Raw genomic sequence first — 13,722 nt, forward strand, 5'->3', positions numbered from 1 at the left:
ACCCCTCCCGCAGTGTTTGCATCCACCACTCCCCCAGTTTCAGCACCCAACCCTCCCACCGTTTCTGCACCCACCCCTCCCCCAGTGTCTGCAACCACCCCTCCCCCAGTGTCTGCACCCACCACTCCCCCACTGTCTGCACCCACCTCTCCACCAGTGTCTGCGGCCCCTCCTCCAGTGGCTGCACTCCCTTCCCCCAGTGGCTGCACCCACCCCTGCCCAGGTGTCGACACCCACCCCTCCCCAAGTGTCTGCACCCATCCCTCCCCCAGTGTCTGCACCCACCGCTCCCCCAGTGGCTGCACCCACCCCTGCCCAGGTGTCGACACCCACCCCTCTCCCATTGTCTGCACCCACCCCTCTCCCAATGTCTGCACACACCCACCCCCAGAGTCTGCACTCACCTCTCCCGCAGAGTCTGCATCCACCTTCCCCCAGTGTCTGCACCCACCCCTGCCCCATTATCTGCACCCACTCCTCCCCCATTGTCTGCACCCACCCCTCCTCCAGTGTCTGCAACCACCCCTCCCCCAGTGTCTGCAACCACCCCTCACCCAGTGTCTGCACCCACCCCTCCCCCAGTGTCTTCACCCACCACTTCCCCTAATGTCTGCAGCCCCTCCCTCAGTGTCTGCACCGACCCCTCCACCAGTGTATGCACCCACCCCTCCACCAATGTCTGCACTCCCTTCCCCCAGTGTCTGCACCCAAACCTGCCCCAGTGTCGGCACCCACCCCTCCCCCAGTGTCTGCAACCACCCCTCCACCAGTGTCTGCACTCCCTTCCCCCAGTGTCTGCACCCACCCCTCCCCCAGTGTCGGCACCCACCACTGCCCCAGTGTCGGCACCCACCCTCACCCAGTGTCTGCATCCACCCCTCCCCCAGTGTCTGCACGTTCCCCTCCCCCAGTGTCTGCACCCACCATCCCCCAGTGTCTGCACCCAACCTCCACCAGTGTCTGTATCCACCCCTCCCCCAGTGTCTGCACCCACCCTCCCCTAGTGTCTGCATCCACCCCTCCCCCAGTGTCTGCACGTACCCTTCCCCCAGTGTCTGCACCCACCCCTCCCCCTGTGTCTGCACCCACCCATCCCCCAGTGTATGCATCCCCTTCCCACAGTGTCTGTACCCCTCTTGCCCCAGTGTCTGCACCCCCTTCCCCCAATGTCTGCATCCCCTTCCCCAGTGTCTGCACCCACCCCTCCCCCAGTTTCTGCACCATCTCTCCCCAGTGCCTGCAGCCCATTCCCCCATTGTCTGCACCCACCCCTCCCCCAGTGTCTTCACCCACCCCTTCCCCTAATGTCTGCAGCCCCTCCCTCAGTGTCTGCACCGACCCCTCCCCCAGTGTATGCACCCACCCCTCCACCAGTTTCTGCACTCCCTTCCCCCAGTGTGTGCACCCAAACCTGCCCCAGTGTCGGCACCCACCCCTCCCCCTGTGTCTGCACCCACCCCTCCCCCAGTGTCGGCACCCACCCCTGCCCCAGTGTCGGCACCCAACCATCCCCCAGTGTCTGCAACCACCCATCACCCAGTGGCTGCACATACCCCTCCCCCAGTGTCTGCACCCACCCTCCCCCAGTGTCTGCACCCAGCCCTCCCCCAGTGTCTGCACCCAGCCTCACCCAGTGTCTGCATCCACCCCTCCCCCAGTGCCTGCACGTACCCCTCCCCCAGTGTCTGCACCCACCACTCCTCCAGTGTCTGCACCCAACCTCCACCAGTGTCTGCATCCATCCCTCCCCCAGTGTCTGCACCCACCCTCCCCCAGTGTCTGCATCCACCCCTCCCCCAGTGTCTGCACGTACCCTTCCCCCAGTGTCTGCACCCACCCCTCCCCCTGTGTCTGCACCCACCCATCCCCCAGTGTCTGCATCCCCTTCCCACAGTGTCTGTACCCCTCTTGCCCCAGTGTCTGCATCCCCACTTCCCCCAGTTTCTGCGCCGACTCTACTCCAGTGCCTGCATCCACCATTCCACCAGTGTCTGCACCCACCTCTCACTCAGTGTATGCACCCACCACTATCCAATTTCTGCACCCACCCCTCCCCCAGTGTCTGCACCCCACTTCCCCCAGTGTCTGCACCCACCACTCCCTCAGTGGCTACACCCGCCCCGACCCCAGTTTCTGCACCCATCCTTCCCCCAGTGTCTGCACCCACCCCTCCCACAGTGTCTGCACCGACCCTTCCTTCAGTTCTGCGCTCACCCCTCCCCCATTGTCTGCTCCCAACCCTCCCCCAGTGTCTGCACCTACCCTCCCCCCAGTGGCTGCAGCCTACCCTCCCCCAGTTTCTGCACCCACCGCTCCCCCAGTGTCTGCACCCACCCCTCCCCCAGTTTCTGCACCCACCCATCCCCCAGTGTCTGAACCTATCCTTCCCCCAGTGTCTGCATCCACCCACCCCCAGTGTCGGCAGCCGACCTTTTCCCAGTGTCTGCACCCACCCCTTCCCCAGTGTCTGCAGCCACCCCTCCCCCAGTTTCTGTGCCCACCCCACCCCCCAGTGTCTGCACCCACCCCTCCCTCAGTGTCTGCACGCACTCCTCCGCCAGTGTCTGCACCCACACCTGCCGCAGTGTCTGCACCCACCCTCCCCCAGTGTCTGAACCCACCTTCCACCAGTGACTGCACCCACCCCTCACCCAGTGTCTGCACCCACCCTCCACCAGTGTCTGCAACCACCCTCCACCAGTGACTGCACCCACCCCTCCCCCGGTGTCTGCACCCACCCGTCCCCCAATGTCTGCAACCACCCCTCCACCAGTGACTGCACACACCCCTCCCCCAGTGTCTGCACACACCCGCCCCCAGTGTCTGCACACACCGCTGCCCCAGTGCCTGAACCCACCCCTCCCCCAGTGTCTGCACCCACCCCTCACCCAGTGTCTGCACCCACCCTCCACCAGTGTCTGCAACCACCCTCCACCAGTGACTGCACCAACTCCTCATCCAGTGTCTGCAACCTGCCTCCCCCAGTGTCTGCACCCACCCCTCCCCCAGTGTCTGCACACACCCGCCCCCAGTGTCTGCACACACCGCTGCCCCAGTGCCTGAACCCACCCCTCCCCCAGTGTCTGCACCCACCCCTCCCCCAGTGTATGCACCCCCTTCCCCCAGTGTCTGCACCCACCCCTTACCCCAGTGTCTGCACACATCGCTCCCCCAGTGTCTGCACCCACTCCTCATCCAGTGTTTGCAACCTGCCTCCCCCAGTGTCTGCACCCACCCTTCCCCCATTGTCTGCACCCACCCCTCCCCCAGTGTCTGCACCCACCCTCCCCTAGAGTCTGCACTCACCCCTCCCGCAGTGTCTGCATCCACCTTCCCCCAGTGTTGGCAGCCGACCTTGCCCCAGTGTCTGCACCCAACCCTCCCCCGTGTCTGCAACCACCCCTACCCCAGTGTCTGCAGCCTTCCTCCACCAGTGACTGCACCCACCCCTCCCCCAGTGTCTGCACCCACCCCTCCCGCAGTGTGTGCATCCACCCCTCCCCCAGTCTCTGCACCCACCCCTCCCGCAGTGTTTGCATCCACCACTCCCCCAGTTTCAGCACCCAACCCTCCCACAGTTTCTGCACCCACCCCTCCCCCAGTGTCTGCAACCACCCCTCCCACCGTTTCTGCACCCACCCCTCCCCCAGTGTCTGCACCCACCACTCCCCCACTGTCTGCACCCACCTCTCCCCCAGTGTCTGCAGCCCCTCCTCCAGTGGCTGCACTCCCTTCCCCCAGTGGCTGCACCCACCCCTGCCCAGGTGTCGACACCCACCCCTCCCCAAGTGTCTGCACCCATCCCTCTCCCAATGTCTGCACACACCCACCCCCAGAGTCTGCACTCACCTCTCCCGCAGAGTCTGCATCCACCTTCCCCCAGTGTCTGCACCCACCCCTCCCCCATTGTCTGCACCCACTCCTCCCCCAGTGTCTGCACCCACCCCTCTTCCAGTGTCTGCAGCCCCTCCTCCAGTGGCTGCACTCCCTTCCCCCAGTGGCTGCACCCACCCCTGCCCAGGTGTCGACACCCACCCCTCCCCAAGTGTCTGCACCCATCCCTCCCGCAGTGTCTGCACCCACCGCTCCCCCAGTGTCTGCATCCACCCCTCATCCAGTGTCTGCACCCACCCTCCACCAGTGTCGACACCCACCCCTCTCCCATTGTCTGCACCCACCCCTCTCCCAATGTCTGCACACACCCACCCCCAGAGTCTGCACTCACCTCTCCCGCAGAGTCTGCATCCACCTTCCCCCAGTGTCTGCACCCACCCCTCCCCCATTGTCTGCACCCACTCCTCCCCCAGTGTCTGCACCCACCCCTCTTCCAGTGTCTGCAACCACCCCTCCCGCAGTGTCTGCATCCACCTTCCCCCAGTGTTGGCAGCCGACCTTGCCCCAGTGTCTGCACCCAACCCTCCCCCGTGTCTGCAACCACCCCTACCCCAGTGTCTGCAGCCTTCCTCCACCAGTGACTGCACCCACCCCTCCCCCAGTGTCTGCACCCACCCCTCCCGCAGTGTGTGCATCCACCCCTCCCCCAGTCTCTGCACCCACCCCTCCCGCAGTGTTTGCATCCACCACTCCCCCAGTTTCAGCACCCAACCCTCCCACCGTTTCTGCACCCACCCCTCCCCCAGTGTCTGCAACCACCCCTCCCCCAGTGTCTGCACCCACCACTCCCCCACTGTCTGCACCCACCTCTCCACCAGTGTCTGCAGCCCCTCCTCCAGTGGCTGCACTCCCTTCCCCCAGTGGCTGCACCCACCCCTGCCCAGGTGTCGACACCCACCCCTCCCCAAGTGTCTGCACCCATCCCTCCCCCAGTGTCTGCACCCACCGCTCCCCCAGTGGCTGCACCCACCCCTGCCCAGGTGTCGACACCCACCCCTCTCCCATTGTCTGCACCCACCCCTCTCCCAATGTCTGCACACACCCACCCCCAGAGTCTGCACTCACCTCTCCTGCAGAGTCTGCATCCACCTTCCCCCAGTGTCTGCACCCACCCCTGCCCCATTATCTGCACCCACTCCTCCCCCATTGTCTGCACCCACCCCTCCTCCAGTGTCTGCAACCACCCCTCCCCCAGTGTCTGCAACCACCCCTCACCCAGTGTCTGCACCCACCCCTCCCCCAGTGTCTTCACCCACCACTTCCCCTAATGTCTGCAGCCCCTCCCTCAGTGTCTGCACCGACCCCTCCCCCAGTGTATGCACCCACCCCTCCACCAGTGTCTGCACTCCCTTCCCCCAGTGTCTGCACCCAAACCTGCCCCAGTGTCGGCACCCACCCCTCCCCCAGTGTCTGCAACCACCCCTCCACCAGTGTCTGCACTCCCTTCCCCCAGTGTCTGCACCCACCCCTCCCCCAGTGTCGGCACCCACCACTGCCCCAGTGTCGGCACCCACCCTCACCCAGTGTCTGCATCCACCCCTCCCCCAGTGTCTGCACGTTCCCCTCCCCCAGTGTCTGCACCCACCATCCCCCAGTGTCTGCACCCAACCTCCACCAGTGTCTGTATCCACCCCTCCCCCAGTGTCTGCACCCACCCTCCCCCAGTGTCTGCATCCACCCCTCCCCCAGTGTCTGCACGTACCCTTCCCCCAGTGTCTGCACCCACCCCTCCCCCTGTGTCTGCACCCACCCATCCCCCAGTGTATGCATCCCCTTCCCACAGTGTCTGTACCCCTCTTGCCCCAGTGTCTGCACCCCCTTCCCCCAATGTCTGCATCCCCTTCCCCAGTGTCTGCACCCACCCCTCCCCCAGTTTCTGCACCATCTCTCCCCAGTGCCTGCAGCCCATTCCCCCATTGTCTGCACCCACCCCTCCCCCAGTGTCTTCACCCACCCCTTCCCCTAATGTCTGCAGCCCCTCCCTCAGTGTCTGCACCGACCCCTCCCCCAGTGTATGCACCCACCCCTCCACCAGTTTCTGCACTCCCTTCCCCCAGTGTGTGCACCCAAACCTGCCCCAGTGTCGGCACCCACCCCTCCCCCTGTGTCTGCACCCACCCCTCCCCCAGTGTCGGCACCCACCCCTGCCCCAGTGTCGGCACCCAACCATCCCCCAGTGTCTGCAACCACCCATCACCCAGTGGCTGCACATACCCCTCCCCCAGTGTCTGCACCCACCCTCCCCCAGTGTCTGCACCCAGCCCTCCCCCAGTGTCTGCACCCAGCCTCACCCAGTGTCTGCATCCACCCCTCCCCCAGTGCCTGCACGTACCCCTCCCCCAGTGTCTGCACCCACCACTCCTCCAGTGTCTGCACCCAACCTCCACCAGTGTCTGCATCCATCCCTCCCCCAGTGTCTGCACCCACCCTCCCCCAGTGTCTGCATCCACCCCTCCCCCAGTGTCTGCACGTACCCTTCCCCCAGTGTCTGCACCCACCCCTCCCCCTGTGTCTGCACCCACCCATCCCCCAGTGTCTGCATCCCCTTCCCACAGTGTCTGTACCCCTCTTGCCCCAGTGTCTGCATCCCCACTTCCCCCAGTTTCTGCGCCGACTCTACTCCAGTGCCTGCATCCACCATTCCACCAGTGTCTGCACCCACCTCTCACTCAGTGTATGCACCCACCACTATCCAATTTCTGCACCCACCCCTCCCCCAGTGTCTGCACCCCACTTCCCCCAGTGTCTGCACCCACCACTCCCTCAGTGGCTACACCCGCCCCGACCCCAGTTTCTGCACCCATCCTTCCCCCAGTGTCTGCACCCACCCCTCCCACAGTGTCTGCACCGACCCTTCCTTCAGTTCTGCGCTCACCCCTCCCCCATTGTCTGCTCCCAACCCTCCCCCAGTGTCTGCACCTACCCTCCCCCCAGTGGCTGCAGCCTACCCTCCCCCAGTTTCTGCACCCACCGCTCCCCCAGTGTCTGCACCCACCCCTCCCCCAGTTTCTGCACCCACCCATCCCCCAGTGTCTGAACCTATCCTTCCCCCAGTGTCTGCATCCACCCACCCCCAGTGTCGGCAGCCGACCTTTTCCCAGTGTCTGCACCCACCCCTTCCCCAGTGTCTGCAGCCACCCCTCCCCCAGTTTCTGTGCCCACCCCACCCCCCAGTGTCTGCACCCACCCCTCCCTCAGTGTCTGCACGCACTCCTCCGCCAGTGTCTGCACCCACACCTGCCGCAGTGTCTGCACCCACCCTCCCCCAGTGTCTGAACCCACCTTCCACCAGTGACTGCACCCACCCCTCACCCAGTGTCTGCACCCACCCTCCACCAGTGTCTGCAACCACCCTCCACCAGTGACTGCACCCACCCCTCCCCCGGTGTCTGCACCCACCCGTCCCCCAATGTCTGCAACCACCCCTCCACCAGTGACTGCACACACCCCTCACCCAGTGTCTGCACCCACTCCTCATCCAGTGTCTGCAACCTGCCTCCCCCAGTGTCTGCACCCACCCCTCCTCCAGTGTCTGCACACACCCGCCCCCAGTGTCTGCACACACCGCTGCCCCAGTGCCTGAACCCACCCCTCCCCCAGTGTCTGCACCCACCCCTCACCCAGTGTCTGCACCCACCCTCCACCAGTGTCTGCAACCACCCTCCACCAGTGACTGCACCAACTCCTCATCCAGTGTCTGCAACCTGCCTCCCCCAGTGTCTGCACCCACCCCTCCCCCAGTGTCTGCACACACCCGCCCCCAGTGTCTGCACACACCGCTGCCCCAGTGCCTGAACCCACCCCTCCCCCAGTGTCTGCACCCACCCCTCCCCCAGTGTATGCACCCCCTTCCCCCAGTGTCTGCACCCACCCCTTACCCCAGTGTCTGCACACATCGCTCCCCCAGTGTCTGCACCCACTCCTCATCCAGTGTTTGCAACCTGCCTCCCCCAGTGTCTGCACCCACCCTTCCCCCATTGTCTGCACCCACCCCTCCCCCAGTGTCTGCACCCACCCTCCCCTAGAGTCTGCACTCACCCCTCCCGCAGTGTCTGCATCCACCTTCCCCCAGTGTTGGCAGCCGACCTTGCCCCAGTGTCTGCACCCAACCCTCCCCCGTGTCTGCAACCACCCCTACCCCAGTGTCTGCAGCCTTCCTCCACCAGTGACTGCACCCACCCCTCCCCCAGTGTCTGCACCCACCCCTCCCGCAGTGTGTGCATCCACCCCTACCCCAGTCTCTGCACCCACCCCTCCCGCAGTGTTTGCATCCACCACTCCCCCAGTTTCAGCACCCAACCCTCCCACAGTTTCTGCACCCACCCCTCCCCCAGTGTCTGCAACCACCCCTCCCACCGTTTCTGCACCCACCCCTCCCCCAGTGTCTGCACCCACCACTCCCCCACTGTCTGCACCCACCTCTCCCCCAGTGTCTGCAGCCCCTCCTCCAGTGGCTGCACTCCCTTCCCCCAGTGGCTGCACCCACCCCTGCCCAGGTGTCGACACACACCCCTCCCCAAGTGTCTGCACCCATCCCTCCCGCAGTGTCTGCACCCACCGCTCCCCCAGTGTCTGCATCCACCCCTCATCCAGTGTCTGCACCCACCCTCCACCAGTGTCGACACCCACCCCTCTCCCATTGTCTGCACCCACCCCTCTCCCAATGTCTGCACACACCCACCCCCAGAGTCTGCACTCACCTCTCCCGCAGAGTCTGCATCCACCTTCCCCCAGTGTCTGCACCCACCCCTCCCCCATTGTCTGCACCCACTCCTCCCCCAGTGTCTGCACCCACCCCTCTTCCAGTGTCTGCAACCACCCCTCCCCCAGTGTCTGCAACCACCCCTCACCCAGTGTCTGCACCCATCCCTCCCCCAGTGTCTTCACCCACCACTTCCCCTAATGTCTGCAGCCCCTCCCTCAGTGTCTGCACCGACCCCTCCCCCAGTGTATGCACCCACCCCTCCACCAGTGTCTGCACTCCCTTCCCCCAGTGTCTGCACCCAAACCTGCCCCAGTGTCGGCACCCACCCCTCCCCCAGTGTCTGCAACCACCCCTCCACCAGTGTCTGCACTCCCTTCCCCCAGTGTCTGCACCCACCCCTCCCCCAGTGTCGGCACCCACCCCTGCCCCAGTGTCGGCACCCAACCATCCCCCAGTGTCTGCAACCACCCCTCCCCCAGTGTCTGCAACCACCCCTCCACTAGTGACTGCACACACCCCTCCCCCAGTGTCTGCACCCACCCCTCTCCCCAGTGTCAGCACCCACCCCTCACCCAGTGTCTGCACCCACTCCTCATCCAGTGTCTGCAAACTGCCTCCCCCAGTGTCTGCACCCACCCCTCCCCCAGTGTCTGCACACACCCGCCCCCAGTGTCTGCACACACCGCTGCCCCAGTGCCTGAACCCACCCCTCCCCCAGTGTCTGTACCCACCCCTCCCCCAGTGTATGCACCCCCTTCCCCCAGTGTCTGCATCCACCCCTCATCCAGTGTCTGCACCCACCCTCCACCAGTGTCGACACCCACCCCTCTCCCATTGTCTGCACCCACCCCTCTCCCAATGTCTGCACACACCCACCCCCAGAGTCTGCACTCACCTCTCCCGCAGAGTCTGCATCCACCTTCCCCCAGTGTCTGCACCCACCCCTGCCCCATTATCTGCACCCACTCCTCCCCCATTGTCTGCACCCACCCCTCCTCCAGTGTCTGCAACCACCCCTCCCCCAGTGTCTGCAACCACCCCTCACCCAGTGTCTGCACCCACCCCTCCCCCAGTGTCTTCACCCACCACTTCCCCTAATGTCTGCAGCCCCTCCCTCAGTGTCTGCACCGACCCCTCCCTCAGTGTATGCACCCACCCCTCCACCAGTGTCTGCACTCCCTTCCCCCAGTGTCTGCACCCAAACCTGCCGCAGTGTCGGCACCCACCCCTCCCCCAGTGTCTGCAACCACCCCTCCACCAGTGTCTGCACTCCCTTCCCCCAGTATCTGCACCCACCCCTCCCCCAGTGTCGGCACCCACCACTGCCCCAGTGTCGGCACCCACCCTCACCCAGTGTCTGCATCCACCCCTCCCCCAGTGTCTGCACGTTCCCCTCCCCCAGTGTCTGCACCCACCATCCCCCAGTGTCTGCACCCAACCTCCACCAGTGTCTGTATCCACCCCTCCCCCAGTGTCTGCACCCACCCTCCCCCAGTGTCTGCATCCACCCCTCCCCCAGTGTCTGCACGTACCCTTCCCCCAGTGTCTGCACCCACCCCTCCCCCTGTGTCTGTACCCACCCATCCCCCAGTGTATGCATCCCCTTCCCACAGTGTCTGTACCCCTCTTGCCCCAGTGTCTGCACCCCCTTCCCCCAGTGTCTGCATCCCCTTCCCCAGTGTCTGCACCCACCCCTCCCCCAGTTTCTGCACCATCTCTCCCCAGTGCCTGCAGCCCATTCCCCCATTGTCTGCACCCACCCCTCCCCCAGTGTCTTCACCCACCCCTTCCCCTAATGTCTGCAGCCCCTCCATCAGTGTCTGCACCGACCCCTCCCCCAGTGTATGCACCCACCCCTCCACCAGTTTCTGCACTCCCTTCCCCCAGTGTGTGCACCCAAACCTGCCCCAGTGTCGGCACCCACCCCTCCCCCTGTGTCTGCACCCACCCCTCCCCCAGTGTCGGCACCCAACCCTGCCCCAGTGTCGGCACCCAACCCTCCCCCAGTGTCTGCAACCACCCATCACCCAGTGGCTGCACCTACCCCTCCCCCAGTGTCTGCACCCACCCTCCCCCAGTGTCTGCACCCAGCCCTCCCCCAGTGTCTGCACCCACCCTCACCCAGTGTCTGCATCCAGCCCTCCCCCAGTGCCTGCACGTACCCCTCCCCCAGTGTCTGCACCCACCACTCCTCCAGTGTCTGCACCCAACCTCCACCAGTGTCTGCATCCATCCCTCCCCCAGTGTCGGCACCCACCCTCACCCAGTGTCTGCATCCACCCCTCCCCCAGTGTCTGCACGTTCCCCTCCCCCAGTGTCTGCACCCACCATCCCCCAGTGTCTGCACCCAACCTCCACCAGTGTCTGTATCCACCCCTCCCCCAGTGTCTGCACCCACCCTCCCCCAGTGTCTGCATCCACCCCTCCCCCAGTGTCTGCACGTACCCTTCCCCCAGTGTCTGCACCCACCCCTCCCCCTGTGTCTGCACCCACCCATCCCCCAGTGTATGCATCCCCTTCCCACAGTGTCTGTACCCCTCTTGCCCCAGTGTCTGCACCCCCTTCCCCCAGTGTCTGCATCCCCTTCCCAAGTGTCTGCACCCACCCCTCCCCCAGTTTCTGCACCATCTCTCCCCAGTGCCTGCAGCCCATTCCCCCATTGTCTGCACCCACCCCTCCCCCAGTGTCTTCACCCACCCCTTCCCCTAATGTCTGCAGCCCCTCCCTCAGTGTCTGCACCGACCCCTCCCCCAGTGTATGCACCCACCCCTCCACCAGTTTCTGCACTCCCTTCCCCCAGTGTGTGCACCCAAACCTGCCCCAGTGTCGGCACCCACCCCTCCCCCTGTGTCTGCACCCACCCCTCCACCAGTGTCTGCACCCACCCCTGCCCCAGTGTCGGCACCCAACCATCCCCCAGTGTCTGCAACCACCCATCACCCAGTGGCTGCACATACCCCTCCCCCAGTGTCTGCACCCACCCTCCCCCAGTGTCTGCACCCAGCCCTCCCCCAGTGTCTGCACCCACCCTCACCCAGTGTCTGCATCCACCCCTCCCCCAGTGCCTGCACGTACCCCTCCCCCAGTGTCTGCACCCACCACTCCTCCAGTGTCTGCACCCAACCTCCACCAGTGTCTGCATCCATCCCTCCCCCAGTGTCTGCACCCACCCTCCCCCAGTGTCTGCATCCACCCCTCCCCCAGTGTCTGCACGTACCCTTCCCCCAGTGTCTGCACCCACCCCTCCCCCTGTGTCTGCAACCATCCCTACCCCAGTGTCTGCAGCCTTCCTCCACCAGTGACTGCACCCACCCCTCCCCCAGTGTCTGCACCCACCCCTCCCGCAGTGTGTGCATCCACCCCTCCCCCAGTCTCTGCACCCACCCCTCCCGCAGTGTTTGCATCCACCACTCCCCCAGTTTCAGCACCCAACCCTCCCACCGTTTCTGCACCCACCCCTCCCCCAGTGTCTGCAACCACCCCTCCCCCAGTGTCTGCACCCACCACTCCCCCACTGTCTGCACCCACCTCTCCCCCAGTGTCTGCAGCCCCTCCTCCAGTGGCTGCACTCCCTTCCCCCAGTGGCTGCACCCACCCCTGCCCAGGTGTCGACACCCACCCCTCCCCAAGTGTCTGCACCCATCCCTCCCGCAGTGTCTGCACCCACCGCTCCCCCAGTGTCTGCATCCACCCCTCATCCAGTGTCTGCACCCACCCTCCACCAGTGTCGACACCCACCCCTCTCCCATTGTCTGCACCCACCCCTCTCCCAATGTCTGCACACACCCACCCCCAGAGTCTGCACTCACCTCTCCCGCAGAGTCTGCATCCACCTTCCCCCAGTGTCTGCACCCACCCCTCCCCCATTGTCTGCACCCACTCCTCCCCCAGTGTCTGCACCCACCCCTCCTCCAGTGTCTGCAACCACCCCTCCCCCAGTGTCTGCAACCACCCCTCACCCAGTGTCTGCACCCACCCCTCCCCCAGTGTCTTCACCCACCACTTCCCCTAATGTCTGCAGCCCCTCCCTCAGTGTCTGCACCGACCCCTCCCCCAGTGTATGCACCCACCCCTCCACCAGTGTCTGCACTCCCTTCCCCCAGTGTCTGCACCCAAACCTGCCCCAGTGTCGGCACCCACCCCTCCCCCAGTGTCTGCAACCACCCCTCCACCAGTGTCTGCACTCCCTTCCCCCAGTGTCTGCACCCACCATCCCCCAGTGTCTGCACCCAACCTCCACCAGTGTCTGTATCCACCCCTCCCCCAGTGTCTGCACCCACCCTCCCCCAGTGTCTGCATCCACCCCTCCCCCAGTGTCTGCACGTACCCTTCCCCCAGTGTCTGCACACACCCCTCCCCCTGTGTCTGCACCCACCCATCCCCCAGTGTATGCATCCCCTTCCCACAGTGTCTGTACCCCTCTTGCCCCAGTGTCTGCACCCCCTTCCCCCAATGTCTGCATCCCCTTCCCCAGTGTCTGCACCCACCCCTCCCCCAGTTTCTGCACCATCTCTCCCCAGTGCCTGCAGCCCATTCCCCCATTGTCTGCACCCACCCCTCCCCCAGTGTCTTCACCCACCCCTTCCCCTAATGTCTGCAGCCCCTCCCTCAGTGTCTGCACCGAACCCTCCCCCAGTGTATGCACCCACCCCTCCACCAGTTTCTGCACTCCCTTCCCCCAGTGTGTGCACCCAAACCTGCCCCAGTGTCGGCACCCACCCCTCCCCCAGTGTCTGCACCCACCCCTCCCCCAGTGTCTGCACCCACCCCTGCCCCAGTGTCGGCACCCACCCCTCCCCCTGTGTCTGCACCCACCCCTCCCCCAGTGTCGGCACCCACCCCTGCCCCAGTGTCGGCACCCAACCATCCCCCAGTGTCTGCAACCACCCATCACCCAGTGGCTGCACATACCCCTCCCCCAGTGTCTGCACCCACCCTCCCCCAGTGTCTGCACCCAGCCCTCCCCCAGTGTCTGCACCCAGCCTCACCCAGTGTCTGCATCCACCCCTCCCCCAGTGCCTGCACGTACCCCTCCCCCAGTGTCTGCACCCACCACTCCTCCAGTGTCTGCACCCAACCTCCACCAGTGTCTGCATCCATCCCTCCCCCAGTGTCTGCACCCA

This window comes from Pristiophorus japonicus, unplaced genomic scaffold, assembly GCF_044704955.1.
Source record: "Pristiophorus japonicus isolate sPriJap1 unplaced genomic scaffold, sPriJap1.hap1 HAP1_SCAFFOLD_217, whole genome shotgun sequence".
NCBI classification, from domain to species: domain Eukaryota; kingdom Metazoa; phylum Chordata; class Chondrichthyes; family Pristiophoridae; genus Pristiophorus; species Pristiophorus japonicus.